Source organism: Marmota flaviventris, chromosome 13 (genome assembly GCF_047511675.1).
Source record: "Marmota flaviventris isolate mMarFla1 chromosome 13, mMarFla1.hap1, whole genome shotgun sequence".
Taxonomy (NCBI): Eukaryota; Metazoa; Chordata; class Mammalia; order Rodentia; family Sciuridae; genus Marmota; species Marmota flaviventris.
The window spans coordinates 93351400-93369926 of NC_092510.1; the positions used below are offsets into that span (position 1 = coordinate 93351400).

The following is an 18527-nucleotide window of genomic DNA, read 5'->3' on the forward strand; positions in this document are numbered from 1 at the left end:
CTAAATTTCCATAATTCTAAATATCCATTATTTTAGGACTAATAAAAGGAAAAGTATAACCACTTGATATTATTAAGACAGAAAAACAGAACAGGCTAAATTCCCTCAGCCTGAAAAAACCTCCCCAATAATCCCTAATAGTAATAATGTCAAAGCATTCAGCTACATATTTTACATGCATTACTTCATTTAATCCACATAAACCCTCTATGGAAACTACAATTATATCACTTGCACAGAGGAATTGATAATTTCAAGGAATGAAATAACTTATCTGAGATCAAGCAGCTAGTCAATGGCAGATGCAGAATTTGAACCAGATCACCTGTCTGCAGACATGGGGCTCCTTTATGACTCATAATGCCATAAAGTTTCTTCCAAAAAAGCCCACCTACCTCAATGCCAGCTCCATAGAAAGCCTCCCCTCATCATATCCCAAGCATAAAATTAATTCTTCTTTTTCTGTGTTCACAAAGCACTTTTTAGTTCCTTTCTGGCAACATCTGAACCTACTTACAGTCAAATGAACAAACGAAAATAAAAATCTGGGGGCTGAGGTTGTGGCTCAGTGGTAAGAGCCTAGAATGCGTGAGGCACTGGGTTCAATCCCTTGCACCACATAAAAATAAACAAATAAAATAAGGGTATTGTGTCCATCTGCAACTAAAAAAAAAAAAAAAATTTAAATCTTAAAATAAATAAAAATCTGTAATACACATACATAGATTGGAATACATATACCAACATACCATATACCAACATATGTGTATATACACCCACACACATATGTGTGTGTGAGTTAATGTGTTTAAGTATATTTTGTATATATAAAATCCTGGGGAGAGGTTCTTGTTTTTCTTTTGGAATTTAGGATTGAACCCAGGTATGCTTTGCCTCTGAGTTATACCTCCAGACCTTTTAACTTTGAATTTTGAGACAAAGTTTTGCTAAATTGCAGAAACCAGCATCAAACTTGTGATCCTTCTGTCGCAGCTTCCGAAATAGCTGAGATTACAGGCATGTACCACTGCACCCAGTAAAATTAAAAACAAAATTTTACTTGAAATCCATATGCTTACTTTGCATTGTAGTTTCTGGTATCCGCATCTTAGCCCCTATTCCTTACCCACCTCATTAATAATTAGAGATTCTGGTCTAAATAGTGATTACCACCATTCAAGGGTTAATGGCCTTGAGCAAACATACAAATTCTCTGAATCTCAGGTTCTTCATCTCTGAATAACCACTTTACTTCAGAGGAGTTTTGTTGTTGTTGTTGTTGTTGTTGTTGTTGTTGTTGTTAAATTTTTCTGCAGTTGCAGATGGACAGAATGCCTTTATTTCATTTGTTATATGGTGCTAAAAATTGAACCCAATGCCTCACTAAGCAAGCACTCTGCTACTAAGCCACAACCCCCCCATACTTCAGAGTTATTTTAAAACTGGACAATCTTGTCTTTAAAGAGCTCAATGGAGAGATTAAATAGTTTGCCCAAAATCAAGGGCTAATGAGTATCAGAGCAAAGATATAAATTCAAGCTTATGTTTCATAACCTGTGTTACTAAGTCAGTTGCGTGATTCCAAAGTCCGATTTTTAAGCACTTCCTACATAGCTCCCCAACTCATTATGGCCTCCCAGATCTTAATTCTCAATGCTTGGAGTCAGGATAGGGATCTGAACCATGAAAACTTCATTTATAGTCCAATGAATGTTTCTTGCATTGATTATGAGAACTCAATAAACACAGTATTGGTAATATTCTAAAACTGCATGAGCAAGGCGGCACTCAGTTTCCAAGTGAGATTTCAGACTCTTGCCTTTACGAAGTTAGTTCTACTTCCAATTCTCAATAACATTAAAATAAACTATTTCATAAATCTGATTTCTCACTCTTCTGCTAAAAATAATATTCAATTGTACTTACTCTATAATAACTACCTACTCTCACTAATAAAATGTTTAACCCTTGAAATTAAATTTTTCAAAATACCATCCTTAACTTCTTAAGTTATGAAAGAAATGATCATAACTCTCCACAATAACCATACACTCAACATAGATAATGCCTTCTCCCTAGGAATCATCTCCCCTGATCTTGACACCTTTACCCTCTTCCTAACCCTATGCCTAGTTTGGACTCAATTAAGGAGCACTTCTATGTGCTCTCACGGAATCAGTTTTGTCTTATGTTGTACCACTTATTAGCTCTCTACGTACATGTTCCTTGAAGCCAGATATGCTTTGTTCTCTGCTATATCCCTAGTACATATCACAACACCTAGATAATAGGTTCTCAAATATTTGTAAAATCAATAAACAAATGAATAAATGACTGACAACCCACTTATAACTTTAATACCTCTGGTGAAGAATATGTGCAAGTCCTCATCATTCTCTATAGCTGTAGCACAGCTAGACACATAACTTAAAAACAGTCTTGTCACTGATTCTCTCTACCAGCTCTAAGCATTTTACACACCATGACCATAGCTGCAGTGTGCTTATCACTTTTTACTGAGAAGCAAATCCAAGTTTACAGGAATATGCTTTAAAATTGAAATGCTGACCACAGTCATCCTAAAGGGTGCTTTATTTCCAAATAATTCATTTAAGAGAACTGTTCACATAGATAGCAAGCACTGCTACCATGTCATGCACAATTGCATGACCAACTTTGTAAGCTGACCACCTTGACAAATGAATCTTCATTTTTTGATCTCCCATGTTTCACAGAATAGACAAGATGCTTTACACTAATCATGCAATTTAACATTTACATCAACACTACAAGGGGAAAACCATATGATTTGTCTTCATTTTAAGAATTAAGAACAGAAACTCAAATAATTAAATAACTTGTCCAAAGGCACATAGGGGCAAATCTACAATTTGAACCCAAGTATGCTATATGCCAAAACCTGTGGTCCTCCAAACTAAAATGCCCTGAAGTAAAATACAGCCACCTTATCTGCCTCATAATTATTATGAATCAATTAAAAATTGCTCTAAGAGTGGGGGATGTAGCTCAAAAATCAAGTGCTTGCCCAGCATGTGCAAGCCCTGTGTTCAATCCCCATACCACAAAAAATAAAGAATGAATGAACTAAGGAGTCAGGAAGAAATGATCATCCAGTAACATAAAATGTAAAGCTAGGTTTTCCATTTAGCATTATTTATACTGCAAAGACAACCTAAAAGATAAAAGCAGCTTTAAGAATCACTATAAAGGGCTAAGGATGTGGCTCAAGGGGTAGAGCGCTCGCCTAGCATGCGTGAGGCACTGGGTTCGTTTCTCAGCACCACATAAAGATAAAATAAAGATATTTAAAAAAAAAAAAAAAGAATCACTATAAAAATGAATAAGAGCCATAGAAACCTAAATGATATTGTCATATGAAAATGTAAGATGGGTTTTAAAAAAAAATGTTATTCAAAATTATGGAATAGGGGCTGGGGTTATGGCTTAGCGTTAGAGAGCTCTTCTAGCACATGTGAGGCGCTGGGTTTGATCCTCAGTACCACATAAAAATAAATAAATAAAGGTGTTGTGTCCTACAACTAAAAAAATATATATTAAAAAATTATGGAAAATCTGTTAACAGGAGAGTTAAAGGTTAGGAAAGTACATTAGAAAGGGGGAAAAAGTCTCTTATTCCAAGATAACAGGCCATATTCAAAAATACTCCTTTGCCAATTTATAAAAAACAAAAGGATTATGGAAACAAATAGGATGTGGCTCAAGTGGTAGCGCACTCACCTAGCATGCACAGGCACTGGGTTTGATTCTCAGCACCACATAAAAACAAAATAAAGATATTGTATCCACCTAAATCTAAAAAATAAATATATAAAAAAAAAAGAAATACTGGTAACAGACCAGAGCAGACCTATAATACATTCTTAAGAAATACACCATGTGTTTTAATTCTTCTGGACTTACTGAATGTCCACTGAAAGGCAAATTCTCTAGCCAATGCAAATTTACATGATCCTTAATAAACAATCACATGATAAAGTTAAACCTCACTTAAAATTACAATTAGCTACTCATTAATTTCCCTAAAAGCATTTAATGCTGAACTCATCTACTATTAAAAATAAGTGGTGGGGCTGAGGATGTGGCTCAAGGGGTAGCGCACTCGCCTGGCATGCGTGCGGCCCAGGTTCGATGCTCAGCACCACATACAAACAAAGATGTTATGTCCGCCGAAACTAAAAAATAAATACTAAAAGTTCTCTATAAATAAATAAATAAATAAGTGGTGCCCATTCTCAAATTACTTCCCATTGCCCGTCATGACAATATTTGAAGATGGTGGCCTTTTAATATTGCAAATCCACACTGGCTTCTCTGCCACATGTTTGCTTTTCAACTTCTTAAAGATTAATGAACTGTCACGTAAACGCTTTTCTTGCCTATTAGTCTTGATGCTTCAAAAACTTTAAAAAATTTCCTTTGGAATAAAATTTTAACAGAGTAGGCAGTTCTTTATACTTCAAATTAAACAGTGTCCACAGATGATATTTCCAAATTGAGCAACCACATTTTTCTTATGACATTTTTAGGGATTTCTTTTTTGATTTGAACTAATAGTAACTTCTTCCCTTTTTTCTACAATTCTTAGAATGTTTGCTTTGCTTCACCATTGTTTTTATTAACAAAATGAATTAACTTTGAAGAGTGAACTAAAATGACACAGAATATGTAATAACAAAATGATGTACAGGGCAAATAACCTTTAAGTGAACTGTTAGTTATACAGTAAATACAACTTTAAGGGTTTTAATTTGCTGTTAAATACAGAAGTATTAAAATATAATATGGTTACTAATATGTATTCTACTGGTGACCAGAATTGTGATTACCCACATGCCAGACATTAGGGTGAATATTAACATGAATTTGGTAATGATTAAGATGATAATAACAGATTATGCCTAACACTTAAATAGAGCTTACTATGTTCCAGGCACTGTTCTAAATACACTGCACATATTATTTCATTTAATCTTCACAACAACCCTCCAAAGTAAGTACTATTATTTCCAATTTACAATGAGAAGACGGGAGACTTTGAAAAGTTAACTAAATTACCCACAATATAAGCAAGAAACTGACAAAGCTGTAATTGAAATTTTGGTTGGAATTAGTCAAGCTGTTGTCCTCTAAATAATCATTGAATCACCCCACTCCCAAACAATTCTTCAAAATACTACCTATTCCCTAAATGATAAAGAAACAAAATTTATGGTACTCCCATAACAAGGCACCCATCTCACATACAATTTTATAGCCAAAAACAATATTTAAACTTCAACTATAGCTAAATTGATATTGCCATCAGTCCCTCAAATCCATCATTCACTCCTCTACATCTTTCTTCATAACTTTACTCCTGACTAAAATAACCTCTACAATTTTCACCCCAAACTCTGCCTGAGATTCAAACCAAACTCCACCTCATTCATAAGACAGGTCCAGTCTGAAATTGTTTGCATAAACTCTTATTATTACAACAAGCTATCATTATTAATTACATACAACCTCATATTTCAACTTTACATATGCTTTTCTCCAAACTATAAGCTGAGGGCCATAACTATGCCTCAAAATCTAGTATACCTATAAAAGCTGAAAAAATACTGTTAAAAACAGATGAAAATGCATTTTGACTTAGAGCTAGTAAGGCAAAGTAAGTAAAGTAAAAGCTTTTTGTGACAGAACTGAATTTTAATCTAATCCATTTTTAAATTTTTTTTTTTGTAGTTGTAGATGGACAGAATGTCTTTATTTATTTTTATGAGGTGCTGAGGATTGAACTCAGTGCCTCACGCATGCTAGGCAAGCGCTCTGCCACTCAGCTACAGCCCCAGCCCTAATCTAATATTTTCTAACTATTCGACAGTGGTAAATAATCCTAAATTTATATTCTCGTCTATACAAACAAAAGTAAAACCTAGATCTCAGAGTTGTTACAAAATTTAAATGAGAAAATAGATTACCTTGAAAGAAGGGATAGACTGACAGTTCTCAGTGTTAATAATAAAAGCTAGAAAACTGAGAAACAGCATCTTTAATGTGCTTAAAAAAAAATAAATGCCCATAAAGAATTCTATACCCAATGTATATATTCCTACAAGAATGAATGCAAGCAAAAGCATTTTCAGAAAAACAAAACAGACTATACCATCAGCTAACTGGTACTAAGATAAAATTCTAAAAGGTATTCTTAAGGGTAAAAAAAATTACAAAAGATCAAAGGTCTGAAATTCAGACACGAAAACAGCTGAGAAAATGCTACAAATATGGGTAAATCCTAGTGAATACTAACAACTCTACTATTATTAAAACAGTATTTAATACTTTATTCTAAATACTTAGAATAAAGTATACAAATAAAATTAAGCATAGGTTGAAAAAGGGGTAAAGGGACTCTAAGATGCATACAATGCCAGGATAAAGATTAATAATAGTATCTATTAACAATAATTCAAAGATGTACACTGCCATCTACACTGCCATCTACCCATTGGGTGCAACGATAGGGAATTCATGCATTTTAAGTTCGCTCAATAATAAGATGTGTATCCTCCAACAAGTTTCCTATTTCTGCACTTTTTTCCCCAAAGGAAAATGAGAGGTTGAATTATATGATCTCTTAAGATACTTTAGACTCTCATTTTATTATCAACATTTTTTAAAATCCACCTCTTTTTCCTGCTCTACTTTTATCATCATAGTCTTAGCATCAGGAAACATAGAAATGATAGGCTTTTTAATATTTTATTTTTGTTGATGAACATTTATTTATTTATTTATTTATTTATACATGGTACTGAAAAATCAAACCCAGTGCTTCACACATGCTAGGCAAGTGCTCTACCACTGGAGCCACAATCCTAGCCCAGCAGTTTGTTGTTTTGGTTTTTTGTTTTGTTTTGTTTTTATTTATTTAGATATATGTGACAGCAGAATACATTTTGATTCACTGTACACAACAGCAGCACAATTTTTCATTTCTCTGATTGTACACAATGTAGCATCACACTATATGTGCAGTCATACATATATCTAGGGTAATAATGTCCACCACATTCCATCATCTTTCCTGTCCCCATACTCCCTTCCCCCGTCTGTCCTTCACCCTTGCCCAAAGTTCCTCCATTTTTCCCCTTCCCCCACTCCCACTATGGATCAGCATCAACTTATCAGAGAGAACATTTGGCCTCTGGTTTTTTGGGATTGGATTACTTGGCTTAGCATGATATTCTGCAACTCCATCAATTTACCCCAGCAGGTTTCTTTTTAAAGCTTAGTATTAAATATTAAATATCTTTCCTCAGTTTAATTTTACCTTACTCTGCCAAGAAAAAAAAAATTAAAATGCAAGTTATTTGAAGCCTGGACACACTTCCATGATTTGTTGTGCTATGTAAAATTTGGTGTCTGTATTCTTCCTGCTTTGTAAGCAGATCAAGGCCCAAGAAAGATGGGAAAAGGTTATAACTGTTTCTGGAAAGTGTGCTACAGGGGACTGGGGCTGTATCTCAGTGGCAAAGCACTTGCCTAGCATATGTGAAGCACTGAATTCAATCCTTAGCACCACATGAAATCAAATAAAGGCATGCTGTCCATCTACAACTACAGAAAAAAAAAATTTTTTTTTAAAGAAAAATATGGAGCTGGGGATGTGGCTCAGTGGTAAAGCACTTGCCTAGTATGTGTGAGGAACTGGGTTTGATGATTCTCAGCACCACATAAAAATAAATAAAGGCCTGGGGATGTGGCTCAAGTGGTAATGCGCTTATCTGGCATGCACGGGGCGCTGGGTTCGATCTTCAGCACCACATAAAATAAAAAGATGTTGTGTCTACCGAAAACTGAAAAATAAATATTAAAAAAATTCTCTCTCAAATAAATGAATAAATAGATAAATAGATAAATAAATAAAATAAAGGCATTGTATCCATCTACAACTAAAAAATAAATATTTTTTAAAAAATGAACAGCTTCCCATTTCACTCACAGTACAGGTTTTGGGCCTAAAAGGACTCACATGATCTGCTCCCTTCCATTCATTTTCTTTATCTCTCAGACCTCATCTCTAGCTGGTCCCCACACCCGTCACCCGAATTCAGCTGCTCTCCTCGGGAGACTCTGAACTGGCGGTCACCATGCTTACGCCCCTACAACATGGCCTTAGAAAAGCTCAGGAAGCCAGGGAAGACATTACAGGGTTTCAGCTTTTCTGTGTCTTTGAACAGATTAACAAACATAGGCATCTGGTATTTCATCTGGAGTGGTTCTCATGCTTGTTGTGGGTGGGTGACTGCCTAGGAGGGTGATAACTGTGTTGACCATCCCACCCTCCCCAGCTAGAAATGGAAAGTTTATTGCCCACTGGCTATGAAAAAGAGCTGAAGCTTGACTGGCACTGAATTATCTAAGAAGTTTCTTCTGGAAACATGAAACTCGGACTCTTCCTGTCACTTCAACAAAGAAGTTATTTTTAAAAGCACTTGGGTTCAGGGGCGGGGAGCAGGGCTCAGAGGTAGAGTGCTTGCCTACCATGTGTGAGGCATTGGGTTTAATCCTCAGCACCACATACAAATAAAATAAAGATATTGTGTTTGCCTGTAATTAAAAAATAAATATTAAAAAAAAAAGAAGAAGAAAAAGCACTTAGGAAGTTCCTCCTCCACCCCAAGGTGGGAAGGCTTAGAGAAGTACGGCCACCTTCTAGGCCGTATCAGAATTCCTGAAGGTTAGAGACCCCACAGAAGTAGACCAAATCTGCTGCAACCATCAAGACATGGAAAATCTGATGCAACTGGAACCAAGTGTTAAACCACGTTAAAGAGCTCAAGAATCCAAGCAGCATAAAGGCCAGCTCCCATGATATACATCATAGCCATGAGGAAGAACCAGCCCATCTGGCCCACTGTAGTGGCCTTGATAAATCCCTAAGTAATAATGAAGTGCATGGTGAGTATAACATCACTCAAGCCAAGTTCCAGGAACATGCCTACTCTTTTCTGCTCGTGCTTAGGAGTGGCAAACCAGTCCCACTATGCCACAAAGATGGCAGAGATACCCAGGACACAGATGATGGAAAGGTAGAAGAATCGAGGCTATGGGGAACAGTAAAAGGAGTAATAAGAGTCAGGGGACAAAGTTCCCCATAATCAGGAGAGCAATTAAGGAATAGTCCAGTTTGGAAAAAGTATGTGAGACATTCTCTGAATGACAACAGACAATGTGGAAAAACCAGAAGAGCACTATACCCAAAAATATGCCAAAAAACACTTTCTCCTGAAGAGAGGCCATGAAATACATATTTGGTCTAAGCATGGTCAAGATTCCCAAAAAGAGAAACAGCACGAAACAAGTAGACAGCTCCAGGGGTTGCCAGGTCCTGTGAGTATGTGGAAGAGGCTGCTTTTATTTCAATAACAGTAGAATGTTTATTTGAAAACTATCTTCTGTGTTAAACCTTATCTAGAAAACTAGAATAGGGTCACTGTGGTGGATGTGCAGTTCTTTGGAGTCCCTAAGATTCCTAGAGAACTAGTGAAGACCACTTATCCAGTAGGTTGGCACTTATTGTGAAAAGTTCAGGGGGTGTCATGATGCCTAAGGTTCTGGCTTTTGGGTTTGAAAAAACAAAGTAGGACTGTAGCAGGCTCATTTCTCCAGTCCAGATAAGGGCAGCAGGACTCCAGGCATTGGGGCACTGGTGTCTTTGTCCAAGATATCATCTGCCTCATTTCACCCTCTGGCCAGCAGCCACACCCTGCCACTCATAGGGTAGAAAACTTACCTTCACCATCTAACAATTGAGTTTAATCTTTTAAAGATATGAATTCCAAAGTTGAAAGCTGTGGCATCACTTTCTTTTTTCTTGCCCTTAAAAGGCATCATCTGGTATATTCTTGTATCAATAAAGATTGTTCAAGTTCAGATCCTGATATAGGATCAACAAGTCTAAAAGCTGACCCTAAAGCAGGAGTTTGGGGGATGATTTATAGTGGAATCATCAAACAGACCTCCTTCTCATAGATGTCAGGGATCATTCCCACTGGGGAGCTAACCATGTGTACAGTATTCTTGTCATACTGCTGAATGGTAGATGAGCTGCTCCCAAAAGCCACCGCTGGGTTGGATGATGGGCCGACATGACTAGGTCCACAGGGTACTTCACGAGGTCGGAAAGGTACAAAGTGGTTGAGTGGCTCATGCCACTGGCACAGTGTAGCAGTGTACAGCTCTGCTTCATTTCCATACTGTGGATATGGTGGATGAAGGGTTCAAAGAAGTCATAGAGCTGAGAGATGCGTACATCAGCCACAGGCACATATGTGGACTGGATATCCTCATAAGAAGGTATTTACCATCTCTACTGAGACGTTGATGACTGAAGTGATCTGATTGCTGGATAGCAAGAGTTTGTTATTGGCAGCCACACCAATGCTGATGTACAGGCTTCTGGTGATCTGTGAGAAGCCACTGACTGAGGGCTGCCCGAACTAAACTAAAAAGGTACACAGGGGTGCTGTCATCAAAGCGGTAGGTCAGCAGCTGGTGACATATGAGGCCTGCATCTTTCTACTAAGCTGTGTCCATGGAAAATTCTCTCCAACAGGAGTGTGAGGGGGTTCATTCATGAAGAAGCAGCATCGATTATACCCAGGCAAGGGTTTCAGGGAGAAGTCAGTTCCCATTCTAATCCCAGGGGCCAAAATCCCAGCTGGCCCAGCAAACTGGTTTCCTCAAGGGGAAGAATCAGCTACCCAGAAGATGCTCATAAAGCAGGCCCAAAATGAGGGCATGAGTGGTCTGTGGCCATGTAACAGATGGTCATTATCCTTCAGTCATTCAAGAAGTACGTTATATGGGATTGACCCTCCAACGCCCCTCCCAGACTTCACACACTAACTAACTCCATCTTCTCTATGGCATAGTGGGCCTGCAGGCAAAGCATCAGTGCCCATACCTCTTCTTCTTCTTGGGGCCCTGGGCATATTTGCTCTTCTTCAGCCTTGTTTGGGTTGGACCTGCTAGGACTTCTCTTCTAGCAGCAGTCCCAGTTGAGCCAATTCCACTGAGTCAGTTTCCCTATTACTGGCAGAAGCCCCAACTGCCCTGTGCCACCACAGATCCTTTGTATGAAGATATCTGGTAGGTATCTCAAGTTTCAGCTTGAGAAAAGGCTGGTGTCTCTCAGTCCCAGGGGCAGAGAATTTCCTGTGATGGCAAACGAGTCCTGTGGGCAGGCGTGCTGAGGGCTGCGGTCCCCCAACTACATCCCAAAGCATTGGAGGCCACCTATAACCAAGTGGCCCAGGATCTTCAGCACTCTCCTGGCACTGGAAGGAGCACATGATCACCAAAATCCACCTTTCATTTTCAAACATTAAGTCCCTCAGAAAATGTTCAAGAATATTATAATTAACACCTTTATACCCTTCACTTGACTTCACCAATAGTTGAGATTTTGCCACGTGTGCTATAACTATTTTTTGTGAAACCATTTAAAAGTAAGCTGCAGTCCCCTTGACCTCATCTCAACCTAAATACTTCTACATCTTCTAAGAATCAGATCACTCTCCCTCACAACCACAATACCATTATCACATCTAAGAAAATTAACAGTTCAATGATATCAATAAAGACATAATAAATTTTCTCTACTTGTTTCCCAAATCTTTTAAAAGTTTTTTAATCCGAAATGCAATCAAAATTCACATACAGTATTTTTTGTCTCATCTAGTCTCTTTTAAGCTAGAACTGTCTCCTTTATCTTTGTTTTTTCATGTCAATGATTACATGTCCAGACCAACTGCCCACATTCTGATTCTTCTAACTGTTGCCTCATTCCTAGCAACGATGTACACATATGTGATATTGTGTTTCAGTTCTGAGGGTAATTGATATCAGTTCATTGATCTTAAATTTAATTACTTGATTAAGGTAGTAAATGTCAGATCTCTATACTATGAACTTTCTCTTTCACAAATAATGGTGACATGATTCTTTGAAACTATGTGAATATCCTGTTTCCCAACAACCTAAACATCCACTGATACTTGCTTGAACCCAATTATTACATTTGACTATGCAGAAAGGTAATTTCCTAATCTTACATATTCCTTTCACATATATAACCTAGCCATCTTCTGCAAAGAGCTCCACCTTTTTCATTCCCTTTGTCCCCTTCTCTAGCTCTCTGTGAACCTTATTTTTGATATAATGTCTACTACCATCATGCTTTGTGATACCCAAATTGTCCCAAATTTGATGAGTGGTAGCCTTTACAAGTAAATGTCTGTGCCTTATCCTAGTCTTTTCCTTATTTTTTGATAAAATATCCCAGACTGTTGCTGATCATAATCTAGAATGACACAATCTTGAAAGCCATAATCCCAAATGTTAAAATCTTGAAAGATCAAAACTGTGTTTAAAATTCTCAAAATTACAATCTCAAAATACTAAAAATCCCCAAATGTGGAAGTCCTAAAAATCCCCAAAACCACAATTTCCATTTTTAAAAAGGCAAAGAGGAGGAAAAAGCCAAATTCTTTTTAAATTAAAAATTTTTTCTTATTGCTATATAATATACCAATAAGAAAAACTTTTTAATTTAAAAACGTGTTATTTATTGGCATTGGCATTCCTTCTGGCTGATGAAATTCCAGCACCCTTTAATAAGTTAAAGCTTCATTTGGTTGGGCACAATGGTACACACTTGTTAATCTCAAAGCCTAGGGAGATTGAGACAGGAGGATCTCAAGTTGAGGCCAGCTTCAGCAACTTGATAAGACCATGTCTCAAAATATATATATATATATATATATATATATATAAAAAAAGGGAATGGAGATGTAGCTCTGTGGTAGAGCACCTATGGAGTCAATCCCCACCACCACCATAAAGGGGGGTGGAGGAGAAGCTGCATTTACCTAAAGAAGCCAGCCAAGTTATTGACTAGTTCAAAAATAAATTATGTGCACCACAGGATAAGACACTTAAGTAACAGAGTTGTTAGTTTATCACCAGTATTGTTTCTGCCGGATTTGTGGCCTATCTATGAGCACAAACAGGATGAATTGCCATATACCCAAAACACCACAGAAGCATGACACAAAATTTAGTATGGAATGTTTGATATGTACCAGATGATAGAATTTTGAAAAGAGCAGCAGCACACTGAAAATGACTGTGAACCTATGCTCCAAGGACTGTCGTGACCTTAAAAAAAAAAAAAAGCAGCTATTCATCCATATATAAGACTTCAAAATATAGTTAATTAAACAGTTAAATTCAGCCAGTTCTTATAGACTACCTCCATGCAACTGCCCATAATCACCCTTCAATACACTTTTTCATATTAATTTCTCTTTTTAAGTTTTGGGGTTTTTTTAAGCTCCCCCCGCCAACATACACATACACACTGTTTTAAATTGTATTATTTTATACAATTCACTATACTAGGCATTTCATCTTTGCATCATTTCCAATATTGAAGGTATATACTATGCAGAAAATTTTAAGAGTCCTAATTCATTATATGTATTTTTTTTCAAATCTGACTCCTTGAAAGTGCATTTTCACAATAATGACTTTGTGCATAAGCATTGTACATATACACTTATGAAAAATAAAAATTCTCCAAATTTCAGCTTTTTGGGTGACCATTAATTAGTACGTTTCAAAATTCTGAATACTGTAATGCCACAGGATACAGAGTATAAAAAAGAAATCATCTAATCATATTAATATATTAGTTTAAAAAAACTACAAGGTAGATGAAAGCCCCATTTCATAAAGAAATTAAAACAACAAGATTAAAGTTTGTTTTGTTTTGTTTTGCAGTGTTAGGGCTCCAACCCAGGGTTCTTGTGCATGCTGGGCAAGCATTTTACCTCAGACCTACACCCTGAGTTTTATCATCAAGGTTTTTGATCAATCTCATCAAAACACTTAGGTTGGGCTGGGATTGTGGCTCAGCGGTAGAGAACTTGTCTAGCAGGTATGAGATCCTGGATTTGAATCTCAACACTGCATATAAATAAGTACATATAAATAAGTGAATAAAATAAAGGTTCATCAACAACTAAAAATATACATTATATATAAAAACAATAATTTTTAAAAAGACTTGGGTTATCTGTCATGGTAATTCAAATGACCACAATTATAAAGTTTGGTACATGCAATTACAAACCACATTGATATTTGTTTATGCAATCTGTTATTTGAACTATTTCTTCATGAATAGGGTTTATCTACTTAAAACTTATGCCTAAAAAAAATAATAACTTATGCCTACACAACTGTCACTAGTATGCCTTAGTATTTATGTTTTTTAATATGTATATCATTGCCTATTTTATTGTATAAAGGGATCTATACATTGTTCTATGTTTTATGTTCTCAGATGTAAGATAAATGTATTTTTAAATAAATTTGCTTTTTTCAGGAGTTATATTTTGGGAATTGTGATCCTCTTTAAGATTTTAAACTTTAGGGATTTTGACCTTTAAGGATCTCAACATTCAGGATTATGGTAATAAGGATTGTGACTTTCTGGATTATTGATCAAACCCATCCAGACTCAGTACTTTTTTGGCCCCACACCTGGAATCAGCCATTTCTCAAGGTTCCTTCTAGAGAGAAACAGAATTAAAAACCCAATCTATGGGCACTAACTAGGTATGTTTGTCTCTTCTGGCTGTCATTGCTTCTACCCTTTTGGTGGATAAAGCAAGAAAATACATTTATTTCATATGGATAATCCAAATTCCAACTTAACTTTACAGAATGTTTTGTTGTTCTTGTTGTTATTCTTGGTTTCATTTCTTTTTGACTAAAAATACTGAAGCTTGGGACTGAGGTTGTGGCTCAGTGGTAGCACACTTGCCTAGTATGCGTGAGACACTGGGTTCGATTCTCAGCACCACATACAAAAAAATAAAGATCCATCAACAACTAAAAAATATTTTTTAAAAAATATTGAAGCTAACTATTAATTTACATTTAATTGATGTTTTATAATAAAAACTATCAAGAGCAATGCAGTGTATTTTGTAGGACAAGCCTTAAGAGATGAGACATTTCATACCACTTTATGTTTTATTTATTTCTAATGTAAGCAGAACTAAAAGTGCTAGCACAAAAAACAATGCAAAAGAAAATACAGAACCACTCCAGAGATACTATAGAATTACACATGGGTTACAAGAGCAGAAGCTGAATTTCCTTTCATATATCATACACTATGTGTTTCAAAACTCTTGAATCTTGTAATGTCAAAGAATATACAGAGAATTATAAAAATCTACTCATATTTGCATATTAGTTCCAATCATCACAAGATAAAAGAAAGACGAAAACCCTATTTCATTAAAAAATTTAAACTACAAGATTAAACTGACCAAAGTCACATAATCACGTCTTGTATATCTGTCTCCAATTCAGGGCGGAGAACACCTCTCTAAACAAAAACACATTCCTTGTTCAATGGATAAAACACCTTCCAAATAACTCTCCCCCAACTCAGGAAGTAAAAATGGCTACCAATTACCTACAGATTCAGATCACATTCCACCTGAATTAAATAATCCTATCACTCTCTGTTTCCATCACTTCTAATTCCACTCAGACCAGTAAGTTCTCACTTCTAAAAACTGTCGAGATTATTCCATCTCCAGACATACTTCTACTCATTTTTCCATGCAACTTCACTATATGTCTTTTGTGCCTGTACTAAGATAATAGAGGTAAAACATGAAATCTCCCTCAAAGAGATAATGAAAGAGATACACAACTGATTAGGTAAACTCGAACAAGTATTATCTTGTGGCACAAAGTCCTTCTGAAGCATAAAAAGATTTTTTTAAAAAAAGATATATATGACCAATAAAAACTCATGTATACCATGAGAAGAAAGAGAAAATGGCAAAACTACTTTAGAAAAATTTTGGCAGGTTCTCCTACCTAAAGCTGAACACACAAAGAATCCATGGCCCACTAAATCGACCCATGTTATATACCCACAGAAATGTACATGTGCAAGCCAAAAAAGACAAGTACATAACACCACCTAACTGATATTAGTCAAAAAAACTAGAAATAGCTTATATGTCCATCAATAGTACAATGGATAGTGTTGTATTTGTATAATGGAACAATATCAACAAACTCCTGCTACACAAAAAGAAAATGGATGGGGCTGGGGCTGTAGCTCAGTGGTAGAGCGCTTGCCTCACATGTCTGAGGCACTCCGTTCAATCCTCAGCACCACATAAAAATAAATAAATAAAAAACAGATATTGTATCCATCTACACTAAAAAAAAATTAAAAAAAAAAAAAAGAAAAGGAAATAGATGAACCTCACAAAGCCTGAAAGAAAGAAAACATACACCCAGAATATACAGCTTTGATTAAAGCTTGAAAACAGACAAAACTTTCTAGGCACAGTGATACATGCTATAATCCCAGTTACTTGGGAAACTGAGGCAAGAGGATCCAGCCTAAGCAACTGAAAAAGAACCTGTTTCCAGAAAATAAAAAATTTTTTAAAGGGATATAGCTCAGTGGTAGAGCACTTGCCTAGCATGTATAAGGCCCTGGATTCCATCACCAGTACTACACACACACACACACACAAAAAAACAAAAAACATTAAACCAGTTAAATAAAGTCAGAATAAATAATGATTACCTGGTAAGAAGTAGGGTTCCATGACTAGGAGGAAGAGGGTTTTAGAGTGCTAGTATTGTTCTATTTCTTCTTCTGGGTACTGGTCAAAAAAGGTGAATTCACCTAATGAAAATTTATGAAGCCATACATGCATAATTTATATATTTTGTAATTACACTTCAGTAAAAAACTTACTTACAAAAAAGATAGATGAGAAAAAAGGAAAACAGGAAGGTAAACTAGTATTTATATTATGCTAAGCAAGGGCTGGGAATGTGGTTCAGTGGCAGAGTGGCAGGACCTAGATGGTGATTCAAAAGCTAATGACTCAAAAGAAGGTAGATCATTAGAGAATCATTCTGGTAAGCTGAAAGCAGAATAGCAGCTTCCTCCAGATACTAAAGGCAGCAGTTCTACTTGTAATGTCTAACATTCCCTAATAGAGTTGGCAATTCAAACTCCAGCGACTGTGCCTAGGATAATGTCCCTGGATACATAAGTTCTGAATCTGTCTCTCCAGCTCTCCAAGAGAGTCTATGAGCCATCTAATATCCTATTCATAAGTTCTTCTGCCAGAGTCAATTTCCGGTTTTGGCAACTAAGAGTCCTAATACTCCATTTGATGAATATGAAAAACAAGTTTTTATAAAGTTAAATTTACTCACCATATAGCCCAGCAATCCCATACCTACTTATCTTCCCAAGGGAGGTAAAAATGTTTATAGTGGCTTTACTCTGTATGTTCAAAACCTAGAAACATCCCCAAATCCACTAACTACTGTATGAATAAATTGTGGAAAATCCATACATTGAGATATTACTGGGCAATAAAATCAGCTCCTGATACATCCAATAACACGGATGAATCTCAAAACCATTAGGCTATATGAAAACAACTCAAAATGATTAACATTTAATAACTTCATGTATATCACATTCTGAAAAAAGCAAAACTAGAAATCAGATCAGAGAATGCCAGGGGCAGGAGGGGATGAGAGCAGGCTGACTACAAGACTACAAAAGGATCCAAGAGCACTTTTGCAGTAATGGAAATATTCTACAGATAGATCCTGGTGTTTACATGACTGAATGTGTGTGTCCAAATTCATAGAACTGTAAACCCCAAAAGGGTGAATTTTACTATATATAAAGTATACTCCAATAAAAATAACTAAAGGGCTAGTACCATACAAAAATAAATAAAATAAAGGTCCATTGACAACTTAAAAAAAAATTTTTTAAATAACTAAAAAAGACTCAAAACTAGCTAAAAATTGATGGGCACAGTGGTGCATGCCTATAATCCCAGTGGCTTGAGAGGCTGAGGCAGGAAGATTGAAAGTTCAAAGCTGGCCTTGGCATCTTAACAAGACCCTGTCTCAAAAAAAAAGGAAAAGAAAAAAATCTTGCTCAAAAGTCATATATACAGATATACAATCAGGCACAGTGGTTCATGCCTGTAATCCCAGCAGCTCAGGAAGCTGAAGCAGGAGGATCATGAGTTCAAAGTCTGCCTCAGCAAAAGCCAGGCTCTAAGCAACTCAGTGAAACCCTGTCTCTAAATAAAATACAAAATAAGCCTGAGGATGTGGCTTAGTGGTTGAGTGCCCCTGAGGTTCAATTTCCAGTACCCAACCCAAAAAAAAAAATTACAGAATGTTGAATCAGTTTCATATGAAATGTACTTAAAAATTTTTCATTTATCATAGAATCATGTCTAACCAAACAGTACCTAGAAAGTTCCTAGAGTAATATCTTTGAATAGTTGAGAGGGGGATGATATCTAATACATAAGTGAAGGGCTTGTCTTTGATAAAAAGAC

The 18527-nt window shown here is 36.2% G+C and overlaps 1 protein-coding gene and 2 pseudogenes across 3 annotated transcripts in view; all 3 read right to left on the bottom strand.

Annotated features, from left to right (window-relative positions):
- Strbp (spermatid perinuclear RNA binding protein) overlaps window positions 1–18527 on the bottom strand; it is a 123859-nt gene that overhangs the window by 67440 nt on the left and 37892 nt on the right. The gene's annotated exons all lie outside the window — the stretch shown is intronic.
- On the bottom strand, window positions 8088–17391 carry LOC114092905 (adiponectin receptor protein 1-like; annotated as a pseudogene).
- Window positions 10026–10562, bottom strand: LOC114100049 (dual specificity protein phosphatase 18-like; annotated as a pseudogene).